At 34.5% G+C, this 16,070-nt stretch overlaps 1 protein-coding gene across 2 annotated transcripts in view; it reads left to right on the top strand.

Annotated features, from left to right (window-relative positions):
- The window catches only part of KLHL1 (kelch like family member 1), a 333,689-nt gene that overhangs the window by 65,899 nt on the left and 251,720 nt on the right, over window positions 1-16,070 (top strand). The window lies entirely within an intron of this gene.

The following is a 16,070-nucleotide window of genomic DNA, read 5'->3' as shown; positions in this document are numbered from 1 at the left end:
CTGCTTACAAAATTATATTTGTAGATTTAGAGCGATAAGTACTAATAGTTAGCAAGCAATCTCACTGAATTCCAGAGCTAATAACTTTGGAATTTGGAATATTTGTCCCCACCTGCCAATTGTCCACAAAGGGGTCTGATATGGTATAATCCTTTTCATTATTTCAGAATGCTCAAAAGCTAAGAGCTACAAATGACATTTAAGGAAATTGAAAGATACTCATGATATTTAATGATAAAAAAGAATGCTAGTTATTTTAAAAAATCTAAAATTTCAATTTATTTGCAAAGCAATATATTTTATTCATTATTTTGAGTGGAGTTCAAATCAATATAGATAAATAATTTCTTAATACGTATATTTGATGCATTTGCAAATGCACAGAACCAATATTTAAGATTATTTCAAAACTCATTTAATCTTTTGAAGAATTTTTAAAAACTATACATTTTTAAAATGAAGAACACATTCAACTACTTAATGGTCATGGAGTATTAAGATTTTTTTCTTTTTTACTTAAGTAATATATAAGAATAAGATACTAAAATTTTGCAGGGCAGTTTTATATAAGCTTGTTTGGCACAGAAACATACAAATATTGTATAGCATTATATTTGTTCCATTTTTATGACATTGGAGTCCACTCCACTCATTTCCTCAAGTTGCTCTGTCATTGTATTTTCTACCAAGCTTTTTCCTGAAATAAGATGTAATAAAACGTTACATTTTACAATAAAATATTATATATTTCTCCTACTCAACATAGTGAGTGTTCCTTGATTAGGCTCTCTATGGCTCTCAGGAAGTTTCCCAACCCCCCCCCCCCCCCCCCATGGCTCTTGACTCTTCCCTCTGGGACAAGCTTCCTTTCTCTTTATCTTCCTTGGCCACCTTCAATGATAGAACTGGGAAATATACATTTCTTATTACCTGAGTGGAATCCTTAGACTGCTTCCTGGCTGTAAAATATTAAGAAACTAAGGATCATTACATTTTGAATTGTCGTGCTATCTTTAAATCTAGGCTTTCACCCTAAAAAAAAAAAAAAAAGATTAAATAAATAGTCTAATCCAAACAGCTCTATTGCCCGTAATCTTACCAACAATCTTTTCCACGACCTACGTCTCTATACATAAACTCAGTCACAAGTATTTTGAGATTATCAGCCTTCCACGGACCTCAAACTTATTCCCTTTCATTGAGTCATTTGATTCAACTAAAAAGATTTACTGGGGCATTAATACAATCACAACTTTTAACAAATGTCTTATGATTCAAAGTATAACTGAATTTTATCTTCTACTGGTAAAAGATGGGCAATGGTTTCATTTCATATCCCTCTAAATCGTGAAATTTCTGGATTCTTTCATTCCCCTTTCACTTCTCCCAACAGGGCAATTTTTTTTTCTGACGTCTCCTACTCCTTTAGTACCTTACCCAAGGCAGTTAAAAACACAATTCCCCCAAGTAACATTATTCTAGGAATTTCTTTGGGAAGAGCCATAGCTTCATTAATTAGATGTTCTGTCTCTCAAAGGTTCTAGGACAGTGGGTTTACCAAATGCTTTACCACTGTATAACATGGCCACTATTATTCCAATCTCTAAAAACAGATTCCTAACTGTTCACTACCTCACTCCAAACCCAATCCCAAATATTCCAGGTTATCTTTAGTCAGCTGTTGCAGTGATAAAGCCACTTAATAGGAAAACATTTTATATTGTGCACTTTGAAAATGTCCCTTGTTAGATGACATTAAAGGGCATTTGTGAGGGTAGTAACTGTCATGGTAGAAGTGCAGTATTGCTTCTTGGTATAGGTCTCTCCCTGCCTGCAGTATGAGATGCAATCACTTCGGGCTGCTACAATAGAGAACTGATATTGCTATTCATATCTTGCCTTGGTGACTTGCTTTGTGACTGCAAAGTTCTATCCTGAAGAAATGGGGGCTTTATTGGGAGCCATGGAGGAAGGGAAAAGAGCAACATATACTTTGAACTGATTCTAAAAGGGATTGATCCTATCGATCCTTCTGCCATTCTCACTAGGCATTTTTTCTCACCAAAGCAGTCACTGTATCTCTATGCCTTCTTACTTCGTCTCTGTTTTTCCAGATCAGCATTCAGGAATACAAAGTTTATAAATGAGAAGTAGTTTTATTTTTCTACCTTTTAAAGGTAGTGCATTTTTAAAAACAGTCAAAATACTACAATAGTCTTTTAAAATGTAAACAAATATCCTATACTACGTGGTTGTCTTTCTCCATATTTAATCTTTCCTATTCACTCTTGTATTTGGGAATATTCCCTCATTACAGTCACTCTAAACTACCAACTTTATTCACATTATGAGCTACCTGAAACATACACAACCAGGCGTGAGTTCAATAACTTGATATTTAGAACTCTTTAAGGATCAAATTGAAGATCTAGTCTAAGGACATAATTTTCCAACAACTCTACACTCTCATTCTTCCATATCTTTTTTTTATTTTACACTTAGGTTCCCCCTTTTCAGTAATTCATCCTTCAGTGCACAACTCAAATGGTGTCTCCTCCCTCTCTTGCTCTCTCTCACACACAGACACACACACCTCTTAAGTTCTTAAATGGTAGCAGCACTTTCTTAAACATCTTTGAATTTCTGACAACTGCACAATTCTTGGCCTTTATTAGGGGCCTTATAAATATGTATTGTATTATTTTTACCCATGAGGAAGCAGAAGCCCAAACTGGCTAAGTGCCCTGTTCAATATCATAGTCATCTAGTGGCAATAGTGGGACAACAATCGAAATACACTAACTCTCAATTCAATGTTTCTTTATACATAGTACATGAATAAATGCAGTACACAAATCTAAATTAGAACTTTGCAAAATCACACTGTATTTCTGGACACTTAAAACTGAAATTCTGAAAAATGTCATATCCCTTCTAACTTAACTATATGCAGTACTATTTTGCTGTTCAATTAGTCATGTCTAAGAACAATTCATGCAGGGGCCCAATGTGTGGCCAAGTGATTGAGTTCGCTTGCTTCACTTGGGTAGCCCAGGGTTTCGCTGGATCCTGGGCACAGACAAGGCACCGCTCATCGGGCCATGCTGGGGCGGCGTCCCACATGCAACAACTAGAAGGACCTTCAACCGAAATATACAACTATATACTGGGGGGATTTGGGGAGAAAAAGCAGGAAAAAAATTCTATTAATTTTACATCATCCAGGGCCTTTTTTTTTCAGTTTCAGCTATACATTTATCTCTTGCAACATGTTGAAACGATAGTGATTTGTGACTATTTTAAATTTCTATGTATAACTTCCCTTCATGCTATCAAATATTCATTAATCTAGATTGCCTGTTTATTACTGATCCTGTCATGCTTTAACAAAGGAGCTCTTTCAATACAAAAACTCGCAGCCAAAAGGATATCCTCTTTGCCTCTGACTTCAGGATGCTCCTGCAGTGAGCAGGCGTTTTGGATGGCTTCAAGAGAAAGGTCAATGTGAATTGACGAGGCTTGCTATCCCTTTCCTGAGCCTTCGAAACATTTCACCTGAGTCAGTGCTTTTGAGGCTGATGTTTTATTAGCTTTAGAGCTTTCGCTGAGGAAGTTCTGTCTCTGTTATTTTAGCAGACTGGCAGTCAGTCTATGGCCAGCATAAAGATGTTCAAAGAAAGTTTACATAGGTAAGGCAATTTAAGCACCTAAAATGCTTTTAAATTGGAAAAAAGTAAACAAAAATAACCTAAAAATAGTTTTGGAAAGTTACGTATTTACAAATTGGAGTTATATTCTGAATTCAAATGGCATCTTTTCAGATTAACTTAACATATATGTATGTGTATATATCTAGATAGATAGATAGGAGTTGGGTGTACAGATGTAGGGTGAGCAGTGTTCTCAAGATCTGTAATCAATTATCCCAGAAACTATTATTTAAATATTTCATGCATGTTCTTTTCCTGATGTTCTGTTCAGTAGTAAGAGCACAAATAAAAAATAAAAGAAAACTAAATCCCATTGCATAGCAGGGACCAGAATTCTTTAGGATAAAGAAGAAATGAAGTATCAACCTGAGCATCTATATTGATGCATAAAATAATTCCACCTCGCAATCAACTAAAGAAGATAACCTCTTAGATCATGGTCTACGCTGTGACCAGTAAACAGAGGCCTTGGTCTTGTTAGCACATCATTCTCATAGAGTATATTTAAACATCCATGAAAAATTCTTGTTTACCATTGTATAAAATTCTGGACCTCATTTAGGAAAATTAGTCAAAAGGCCTTGACTATAATTCATTTGAGTGGCAGCTTCAGATAGTGGAGATATTGAGGCTTTGGTTAGTTTTCTGCAGGGTCACATGAAGTTCATGTGTATGCAAATGCCAGATTCTCCATTAGAAATATAATGCTTTCTTCATGGGACTGTTGTGAATTTTATAAATAAAACACCTAAAAGGCCTGACCAATATTAGCAACTCCTAAACTATTAGCTATTATTATCCCTGTGATTGTCCTTTAAACCAGAGGTTTTCATACTGGAGTATACATACCCTTAGGGGCACAAGAAGACTCTTCAGGGGCTAAAAGTGTTGGATGCTGTTTAAGGGAATCAATTGGCATACCTTCAACTTTCAGAAGCACCCCTTCCTAAATTTGATCCTTGTAAGAATGCACCTGTGCTGTGCAAATTCTCCTTTTTAACTCCTTTTCACAATTATCATTCTCCTAAGTTACAAAAAGGAAAAAAGGAAGAAGGAAAGGAAGGAAAGAAGAAAAAGGAAAAAAGGAAGAAAAAGAGGAAGAAATCCTTTCTCCCAATCCACATCCTGCAGTGGAGCTTTGGGTGTTAAAAACTCCTGAAAACTGAATAAAGAGACAATTCTAGAATACATTCATGTTGAGGGAGAACCTCCAGAAAGAAAAGAAAAGAGGGCTTCTGTAAGAAAATAACAACAAGGGCTCTCTTTATTGCAGCTTGATGAAAAAGTCATGGCAAACCTCTCTGTTTTTCTGTCTCTGCCCACTTCCTCACTCTCCATCTCCCTGTCGACCTATGAGTTACAATTCAGAAGTGATATGGTCATCATGGGAATAGAAATTACCACGTTTCTTCACGTTAAAAAAACTGTCAGACTTTTAAAATTAAAATTGTCTCATTTAGCTGGGTATTTTGCCAATTCAGTTTAATGAGAGATATTTTCCGTACATTAAATGAACTAAATTTGCTGCTACAAGATTTTAAATATGTATATTTAAAGCCCATATTAGTCAGCATTCTCCAGAGAAAGAGAACCAATTATACACATATATTTACTTGAGGAATGGGCTCATGCGATTGGGGAGCCTGAGAATCCCAGGATCTGCTGTTTGTAAACTGGAGACTCAGGAAAGCTGTTCATGTAATTCAGTCCAAGTCCAAAGGCCTGAGAAGCAGAGAAGCTAATAGTGTAAATCCCTGTCGGAGGGCAGGAGAAGATGAAGTGAGATGTCCCAGCTCAGCAGCGAGGCAGGAAAAAGGAGTGACTTCTTCCTTGCTCTGTTTTTTGCTCTGTTTAGGCCCTAAACTGGATGATGCTTACTCACATTGGGAGATCAATCTACTTTACTAAATCCACAGATTCAAATGCTAATCTCATCCAGAAAACCCCTCACAGACACCTAGAAGTAACGTTTAATCTTGGTACCCCACGGTCAGTCAAGTTGCAACATAAAATTAAACATCATGAAGTATATCAACAATATCTAAAATGCTACGTCATGTATCTTTTGCAACTAATTAGATTTTGTGATAAGCATTTTTAACATCAAAATAAAAATGTGTGAGAAAGCTAATTCCAAAGGGAACATATGGACTTTTATAATGGTAGTATCTGGTAATCACCCACTAAGCAGGTTTTCAAACGTAGTATAACAAAGAAAGAACAACCTGACATGTTGTGGAACCTGACTGAGGCAAGCCATCACCCATACTTCTCACAAATATTTAACTTTTAGACCAAAATTTCCATTTATTGGCCATATAAAGGATACATAAACAATTTAGAAAACACTATGAGAAAATAATCATACAAAGTCATGTTGTGAGATGTTCTAGGGAGAATTGTCCTGGTTGCTTCAACAAAGTAAATGTCATGGAAAAAAACAAGAAAGGGAATTTTGGAGGAACTGAAATGGCTCTAGGTTAAAGGTGTCCAAACAGATACAACAAACAAGTGGAATCTTTGAACTTGATTGAATCCTAGAATAAAAAATATTAACAGAATGAAAGATGTTTAGGTCATGGAAATATGAATATAAACTGAGATTCTGTTATGGAATTATTGGTAATTTTCTAGATGGTGAAGATAGTGTTGAGTTTATGTTATAGAACGTATTTATTCTTAAGAAATTCATCCCAATTTACTTTGGAGTGAAGTGTCATTACACGCTTAATACACCTCCTAGTGTTTCAGGGAATAATAAGTATGTGTGTGTGTTGAGCAAGGGTGGGAGTGGGGGGTGCTGTAAGCACATGTGTGTATGGAGAGCTATAGAGCAATAAAGCATATGTGACAACATTTTAGCAATGAATCTGGTGAAGGGCATATGAGTATAGTATTTTCAACTTTTTAATAGGTTTGAAAGGTCGGATAGATTTCAACACTTTCTAAAGAAAAAGCCAGTGAAATGTTGTATGTAAGCCCTCAAAAATATATGAAAGAAGGTATACTTTTCCAGCATCCTAAAGGTATATTGAACAAAGGTATGTGAACAAAAACCATTCAAGAACACTCTTTAAACAGAGGAATCCTTTAAGAGGGCATAGGCATATTATCCATCTGGAAAACATAATCCAAACTTCAACATAAATAAGCTGTGATGTGGTTCTGGGCTCTGATGTAGTTTTGCTCAGTAGAGATTTTATCTTTCTTGAGAACTCTTAATACAGTTACAGTGTGCCAGATTGCTTGCTTTATAAACTATGCATCACGGAAAGCATGAAATTAAGGCATAAAAAGGCTTAAGCTTCAACATATGCTTAGAGAATAACTTCACATCTGTCCGTTTCAGATGGCAGCACATAAAATAACTAGCTCTGTGTTTTGCCAAACTCATCTAACTTCATTGTCTAGTACACTAATTTGCATACATAAAACATCAAGGGATTTTGCTTATATTCTTTACTTGTCTTATACCTTAAGATCAGCTAAATAGTAATTTTAGGATTACTCTAAATAATAACGGACATTTTTATCAGTTCTTTATATCAATTATTTTCATAATATGCCTGTTTGTCCACGATATTTAATTACAGACATTATTTTTCTTTTCTTAATTTTAATATTTAGAGTACAATGAAGACAACAACACAGAATATCTTTATGTATTGTGCATAAAATTCTGTTTTTCACCTCATCTCATTAAACAAGTGAGAGTCATTTGTCACAGGGGTGATAACAAAAAGATATACAAGAATCAGATCAATGGAACAGAATAGAGAGCCCAGAAATCGATCCAAATAAATACAGTCAACTGATCTTTGAGAAAGGAGCAAAGGCAATACAATGGAAAAAAGATGATCTTTTCAACAAATGATGTTAGAAAAACTATACAGCCACATGTCAAAAAAGGAATCAAGACAGAACCTTACACCCTTAACAAAAGTTAACTCAAAATGTATCACAAACATGTATGTAAAATGCAAAACCATAAAACTCCTAGAAGAAAATACATAAGAAAATCTAGGTGACCTCAGGGGTGGAGATGACTTTTTAGGTGTAGCACCAAAGGCATGATCTATGAAAGAAAAAATTGATAAGCTAGATTTTGTTAAAATTAAAATTTTCTGTCCTTCTAAAGACACTGTCAAGAGAATGAAAAGACAAGCCAAAGGTTGGGAGTTAATATTTGCAAATAACAAATCTGATAAATGATTATTATCTAAAACCTACAAAGAACATTTAAAACTCAACTATAAGAAAACAAACAACCCAATTAAAAAGTAGGCCCAAGACCTTAACAGATCCCTCACCAAAGAAGATATACAGATGGCAAATAGGTACATGAAAAGGTCTTTCACAAAGTACGTCATCAGAGAAATGCAAATTAAAACAAAGAGATACCGTTACACACGCATTAGAATGGCCAAAATCTGAGCGTTGACAGTAACAAATGCCTCTCAGGATATGGAGCAAAAGGAACTTGGATTTATTGTCGACAGAAATGCAAAATTATACAGCCACTTTGGAAGACAGTTTGGCAGTTTCTTACAAAATATCCTTATGATACGATCCAGCAATTGTGCTCCTTGGTATTTATCCAAGGGAGTTCAAAATATATGTCCACTCAAAAACCTGCATATGGATATTTATAGCAGTTTGTTTATAATTGCCAATACTTGGACACAACTAAGATGTCCAGAGTAGATAATGTTCTTCAGTAGGTGAAGGGGTAAACTGTGTTACATCCAGACAATGCAGTATTATTCAGTTCTAAAAAGAAATGAGTTATCCAAAAGAAATGGGTGAAGAGAGTAAAAAAAACTATAAAAAAAGAAGAAAGAAAAAGAAAAAAGAAATGAACTATCAAGCCACGAAAAGACATGGAGGAATCTGAAATGCATATCACTAAGTGAAAGAGGCCAACCTGAAAAAGCTACACACTTTATAATTCCAACTATAGGGCACTCTGGAAAAGGCCAAACTACGGAAAGAGTAAAAAGATCAGTGGTTGCCAGGGGTTGGAGAGAGAAAAGGGTGAATACATGGAGCACAGAGGATTTTTAGGTCAGTGAAATGACTGTGCATGTTACTATAATGGTGAATATACGTCATTTTACATTTGTGCAAACCCGTAAAACTTACAACACCAAGAGTGAAACCGAATGTAAACAATGGACTATTGGTGGGAATGATTTGTCAATGTAGGCTCAGCAATTGTTACAAATGTACCAGTCTGGAGGGGGATGTAGATAATAGAGGAGGCTATGCATGTTTGGGGGCAGAGGGCACACAGTAAATCTCTGTACCTTCTGCTCAATTTTACTATGAACCTAAAACTGTTGTAATAAACAGTCAGATAGATAGATAGATAGATAGAGATATGAATCAGCTTAATCCATTATCAGGATAAAACAACACTATACAAAAATAAAGCATTTTAACTATTACTCCTCATTTATCAGTAACATTATTTTAATATATATATAAAGTACTTCCATGTAATGCAATCAGCAGACTTCTGTTGCATGCCTTTATGTTCCTAGATTAGCTGTGCACTAGAATTCAGAGATAAAAAGTACAACTGCTCTCCAGGTCGTCTCAGGCTATGGAGTAAGACAGTCCAGTTAGCCAAAGATGAGAACACAGGTAAGTGCGATAAATCTACATCCATGGTGCTACCTTCTGAGAAAAATGAGTAACCTCTAATTTAAGGGCAAAAAATAGGAATTACAAAAGACTTTCTAAGGAAGTGTAATTCTGTGACTCTTGAAGGACTAATGTGAAATACATGAAGTGGAGGAAGAGGTGCAGAAAAAAACCGTGATACTTCTTTAAGCCACCTCAGCTAGTGAAACACGCTGGAGAAATCAGACTGCCTTGCACGTCAGTGCCATTACAAATGTTTGTCTTGAACCTCTGTTTAGCTGTTGATGCTGCTAGGAAATAATTTGAGCTTTGTTTAAGCAGATCTTTTTCCCCATTTAAATTATTAAAGAATTTTAATATTCAAGAGACAGTATAATGGTGTAGTTAAAGGCATGAAGTCAAATTGCCTGGATTCACACCAGCATCGTTGACAAACTGTAACTTCGGGCAAGTTATTTACCTCTCCTTAGCTCAATTCCATCAACTGTAAAATAGAAGTTATATGAGCATCTAATTCTGAAAATAGTTGTGGAATTTAAAGAGATAACATTTGTAAAGTAATTAGCACATCATCCAGTATAAATATTCAATAAGTGTTAACTGTTATTATTTATCTTTCACCAAATCTCCTGCTCCTCCTCCACACCCCGGCTCTTAGCAGTTAAGGACATCTGTAACGTCTCTGAGATAAGTGAGACCAGCTGATGAGGAAGCTTTCTCTTCTTGTGTCCCACATGCTGAGTGCCTGAGTTTGGGGACTTTTTAAACTAGGAATGGGCTCCTCAGTTCTGTGATCCTCCTTCCTTTGGGATGTGTATCCTATCTCTGCCTTTGTATTCCTCTCCCAGCTCTACTCCATTTTTCGTTTTGGATTTTCAACACATCCCTTTCGTACTGGTTCTCTGCTATGGACTTTTAAACACCTCATGTTTCTTCTGTCTCAAAACAAATAACCTTCCCAGGGTTAGATGTTTCTCTTTGGCTAGCCCTCAGAGCATTTCTTTTCCTCTCTTTTTTTCTTTTTATTGAAGTAAGATTGGTTTATAACATTATATAAATTTCAGGTATATATTATTGTATACATTTTGACTTCTATATAGGCTACATCGTGTTCACCATCAAAAGTCTAGTTTCCATTCATCACCATACAAATTCTGCTGTTTACCTCAATCATCCTCCCCTTATCCTCTACCCTCCTAGTAACCACCAATCTGTTCTCTGTATCCACATGTCTGTTTGTTGTTGTTTTGTCTTCCACATATGAGTGCAATCATACTGTATTTGCCTTTCTCCGTCTGACTTATTTCACTTAACATAACACCCACAAGGGTCATCCATGTTGTTACAAATGGAATTTTATCTTTTCTATGGCTGAGTACTATTTCATTGTGTATATATGCTACATCTTCGTTATCCATTCAGCTGTTGATGGACACTGTGGTTGTTTCCAAGTCTTGACTATTGTAAATAGTGCTGCAAAGAACATTAATATATTTTTGGATATGTTTCCTCAGGCAAGGGAAACAAAAGCAAAAATAAACAAATGGGACTGCATCAAACTAAAAAACTTCTGCACAGCAAAGGAAACCATTAACAAAACAAAAAGACAACCTACTGATTGGGAGAAAATATTTGCAATTCATATATCTGATGAGAGGTTAATATCCAAAATAAAGAAAGAACTCATACAATTCATCCACAACGACAAAAAAAAAACCCTAACAATCTGATTGAAAAATAGGCAGAGGATCTGAACAGACACTTTTCCAAAAAGATATGGCCAACAGGTTCATGAAAAACTGTTCATTATTATTAATTATTAGGGAAATGCAAATCAAGACCGCAATGAGATATCATCTCATACCCATGAAGGACTATTAAGAAGACAAGAAATAACAAGTGCTGGAGAGGGTGTGGAGAAAACGAAACACTCATACACTGCTGATGGGAATGTAAACTGGTGCAGCCCGTATGGGAAATAGTATGGAGATTCCTAAAAAAATTAATAACAAAACTACCATATGATGCAGCTGTTCCACTATATCCAGCGCCCTTATGTTCACTACAGCATTATTTACAATAGGACATTGCTTCATGGTTTAAGAGTCTTGCAAGAGTGATCTATACTGAAGTCTCATTTCTTGGAATCTGATTTCAAGTCATGACATTCCATCCAAATGATTGCCATCAAGTTATTAATGACACAAAAATAATCCAGTAAATATTTTATTTTCAAATGTTCCATCCACTTCTGTAGCATTTAACCAGCTGAAGTTTCCATTATTATCCTCTCACCAGTTGCTTTAGTGGCACTAATCTCTTCTGTTTCTATCTTGTCTTTTTGGCTTCAAGGCTTTCTCGTCCTTTTAATATTGGTGTCCCTAAAGACCTTCTGTTTTTCTCACTTTATAAAACATCCTAAAATGACGTTATTCTAACCATTGGTTTCAACTCCTAACTATATACTATTGAGTCTCAGGTATTTTTTTCTACCCAGACCTCGCTTTAAATCTTCAGATCCTTTATTCAGCTTGGATTACTTACATGTACCTCCAACTCCACAATTCAACTAAGCTAAGTGTTTTTTCCAACCTGAGCCTTTTCTTTGCTTCCAGTCCCAATAAATGACACAGTCATCCCACAAGTCACCTAAGTGCTAAACTCCAAAATCACTTGAAAATTATCTGTCTCCAGCATTCTCTAAAATCAGAAACTAATCTTCATAGAGCTTTACCTCTCATCTGCTTAGATCAGGTCTGCATTACTTTTGGCTTGTACTGCTGTAACAGCTAATTAGCCTTGAGGAATAAGGCAGCAGGCTGGGTAAGGGACAGTCTCTAAATCTCCACTCTCTGACTTCTGTTCTTGGCTCTGCCACTTTATAGAGGTGTGACATTGTGTAGTTTACTTTATTTCCCATTTCTCAACTTCTGAATCTATGAAATGGGGATAGTCATAATACCTAGATCATAGAGTTGTTGTAATAACTGTATTAACATAGACAAAATACTGCCTACTATATGGTAAGTGCTATATCAGGATTAGTTGCTATTTTAGCTCCCCTTAAATTGCTCACCATAACTTTCAAGGTAAATTTTAAACATTTTTTTTCTTTGCACATAAAGTCCTTTATGATTTCAGCCCCTCTTTTAACATTACATTTACCTCTTGGTTCTCCCCAGAAAGCATGCTGAGATTAAGGCATGACATTACACTCGAGCGCTGTATAATGTTTTGCATTATTTATTTTTTACTTCCAGACCTGCAATTCTGTTTTCTTTGATTTTTTAACATTAAGATTTTATAGTCATAGTAGTGTGTGTGTGTATGTATATATATAATCTACTGCTTCCAATTCAATGATGAATTCTGAGTGTGTTTGTGAATCACTTTTTATTAGTATAAATCACTCTAAAATTTTTGTTATAATTTTTTTTTGTTTTGCTTAAGTTTTTTTGTAAGTAATACAGTATGTGTTGTAATACTGTGTGTGTTGTTTTAAAATTGTTAAAAATACTATGGAACAACAATATATACTTCTAGAAATCTATTCCAATTAAAGGGGAAAATGAGCTAACATATGTTTACCAACATATTTTTTCCCACTAAAGCAAATATGTTTTGACTATCTGTTCCTTTGTTTTAGCTCTCATATATTTCAGCCCCAGAAGCTCAGTAAAAATTTATAAACAACTAACATCATTATCATCGTTCATACACTACATTTTTATAAGACTTCACAATTGTTTAAACACACTGACATTATATAAAGGTCCCAAAGCAATTGGAATAAGATTTTGAATCTTAGAGATTCTCATTATAAATGCATGGATAATAATATGAGAAGTGTGAAAACATCCAGACTTTATTTTACACTTCCTTATCGTTTTCACTAGCTTTCAATTTGACAGATTCCATGATGATTTCCTTAGCTGTTACACTCAAAACATAACATTTGTATGCTTTTTCCCCTTTACCTTTTATCATCTGATAGACGCTATTAGAATTCTTATTATGGACTGCACCCAAGTGTTCTGAATTCTTCAAACAAAAAAGCAATAAATTTTATAGCCACATAAAATGATCGATTTTTGATAAAGTTGGGCACTCATTTTAGCTTCAGTATTCACTCTCTATTTTCCTCACACTGTTTATTATTAACTTGGGTTATTATGAAACTGGATTATATCCTGCTATTTAAACAGAAAATTAATGTTAACATTGGAAATATCAATCCATTTCAGCTTATTTTTGTCTCACTTCTTTTGGAAAAAATCATTTCTTTTTCTCATTCAAATAGATTAATCCACATGAGCACCTGAAAAATGAAGATATATTTTATTATTTTATATTCTGTATCGATACTTTTTATTAGTATTCTATTTTGTGGAATATATGTCCCTAGAGAAAACACGGGATTGAATATATTTTCTCTCCTAAAATTTGTTTCCCAGTATTTCTTATATTAGCCAACAAGCAAATGCAACCTATTATGCAAAGAACTGTGCATTTTTTTTTTGTAATTATAAACCTTAGAGTCTATACCATAAACTCAGCTTAAGTCAGTGCTTTTGGTGTCTATAACAAGTAGCAATAAAATGACTTGCTTTATTAAATCTGAATTTACGGCATGCAGAAGCCTATATTTTACGAGTATGGAATGTGTTCTATAATATAGTTAAACTGCATCCTAGGCATCTGTGGTATAACAAACTTGTACTCTACCAGTGCAAAAATGATACATCTTAGAATTTTGTTTTTTAACAGCTTTCAAATATTTTATAACAGCTACAATGTAAATACAACACTGAATTCCCATAGGAAACTAAGTAACCTGATTCATTTTGTGCACGAATTCAGAAGAAAAACCAAAATATTAGAAATCAAAACACAGTTGCAGGCTACTACAATACACAGAGCAATGCTTCAAATTCATTCATGTTCCACTCTGATAAATTAAGGTAGAAATACGCCACTGTTGTTACACCACTACCTAGCTCTTTCTCTAAGTTACCAACAAGGAAAGAAACCTATAGTGGGACACGGAAACTTTTATTACTGCCCAGATTAATTAAAACAGCTGTGAAAAACTCCTCTACCATCAAGTGGAGTAACAATGCAATACGTAATCACAATTGGCATTTGCTGCTGGGTTCTCCCATTTCCTTTCTTCTCTTTTTGCCAAAAATACTTTCAAAGTATTATTTTAAAGTCTAGAATTGCTTTCAATGTCATATTTTGAAGTGATGCTTTGCTTTTTAAGATGTTTTTGACTATATTTACTCTTCATATTGGGATTTTCTCTTTATTTCCTTCTGAATTAATAGGACACCAGAATTTGGTGTACTTGGCCTTTATTTCCTAATGATATTTTTAAATGTTTTGTTGCAGTATCTAGTTTAGAGTTCTTCATGGAAGAGAATTATAAAGAGTATATAAGAATGTACACGCAAATAATATTTGAAATGAAAAATAAAAAAGATAAGAGCTAAATTTACATAGGTTAAAAATATAAAAAGTATGGTATAGAGAGATTTTTTTTAAAAGTTCTATGAGTTTCTAGTACAATCATGAGTTTAATAACATGTACTATCCTTCAAACGGCATCACCAGGGCTCCTTCTCCCCCTCCAAAGACTTGCCAAACAAGTCGCCTCCTGAAGTTTACAGGCAGGAGAAGCTTCTTTAGGTAAAATCTACCTCAAGAACCAAGAATTTAAATTTGTGTCAATAAGTTAAAGTAAAAATTCATCAATAGGCTAATAAAATGAAGAGTGAAAGAGATAGGCAAATATAATTTCAAAATTCCGGTTTAGAAGATAAATAAGTAGAGGGTGAAAATAATTAAGAGAATATCAACTAGGAGCAATAAAAATTGAAAATAATAAAAATATAAACTGATGGGAAGGAAAACAAATGCTAAACTGAGGCAAAACCTTTGCTCTTAAATGACGAAGGAAAATGTGGGGAATTATTCAAAGTGGGACAACTAGATACAAAGTAAAACAAAACATGGAAGCCTTCATAACCATTCAGATTTCCTGGAAAACAGTGGCTATTTATGAAATTTTCAAGCTTAATAGAATTTTAAAAATATCATTCTGGACGCATTATTAATAAATTTATGGGGACTCCACCAATATTTCATGCATTATGTAATTATCAAGGGCAAATACCTGCTCTCTACATTTGGAAAAATATAAACAGACTTTGGAGGATGCTGTAAACAATTTGAGTAATAAGAAGCAACAAAATTTAACTAAATGTTTCCTGAATAGAGTAACAAATATTTTGAATAGATAAAGATGAGTCCTAATCCTAAACTTTTCTAAGAACCGGATTTCCTTACCTAGAAATACTGATACCACATTATCTACCTGGCCCTCTCAATCTCAAGTGTGGATCTGCACCTGTAAAAATAATATCAGAACAGTGAGGTTCAGAGCAAAATTCTCAAGACAGGGGTTGATCTATCCCTTGGAATCAATAGCTGATGTGATGGCTGATAGAGAAAATATAACTCCTTGATTCTTCTCTTTCTTCTTTCTTTTCTGTCCAAAGAGATGCTGTTCAACATGGAAAGGGCAGAAAAGATATTGGCTAAGGCAATTAAAATGTGAGCAGGGGAAGGAAGAGTATAAATAACTACTCAAAATGAGTTTAGTATCTGGTCTAGATATACTAAAATGGTAAGCATACAAATGAGACTCTACAC

Source organism: Equus caballus, chromosome 17, assembly GCF_041296265.1.
Source record: "Equus caballus isolate H_3958 breed thoroughbred chromosome 17, TB-T2T, whole genome shotgun sequence".
NCBI classification, from domain to species: domain Eukaryota; kingdom Metazoa; phylum Chordata; class Mammalia; order Perissodactyla; family Equidae; genus Equus; species Equus caballus.
Note: the sequence above shows the minus strand (reverse complement) of the source record. Positions and strands in the feature narration are given on the sequence as shown.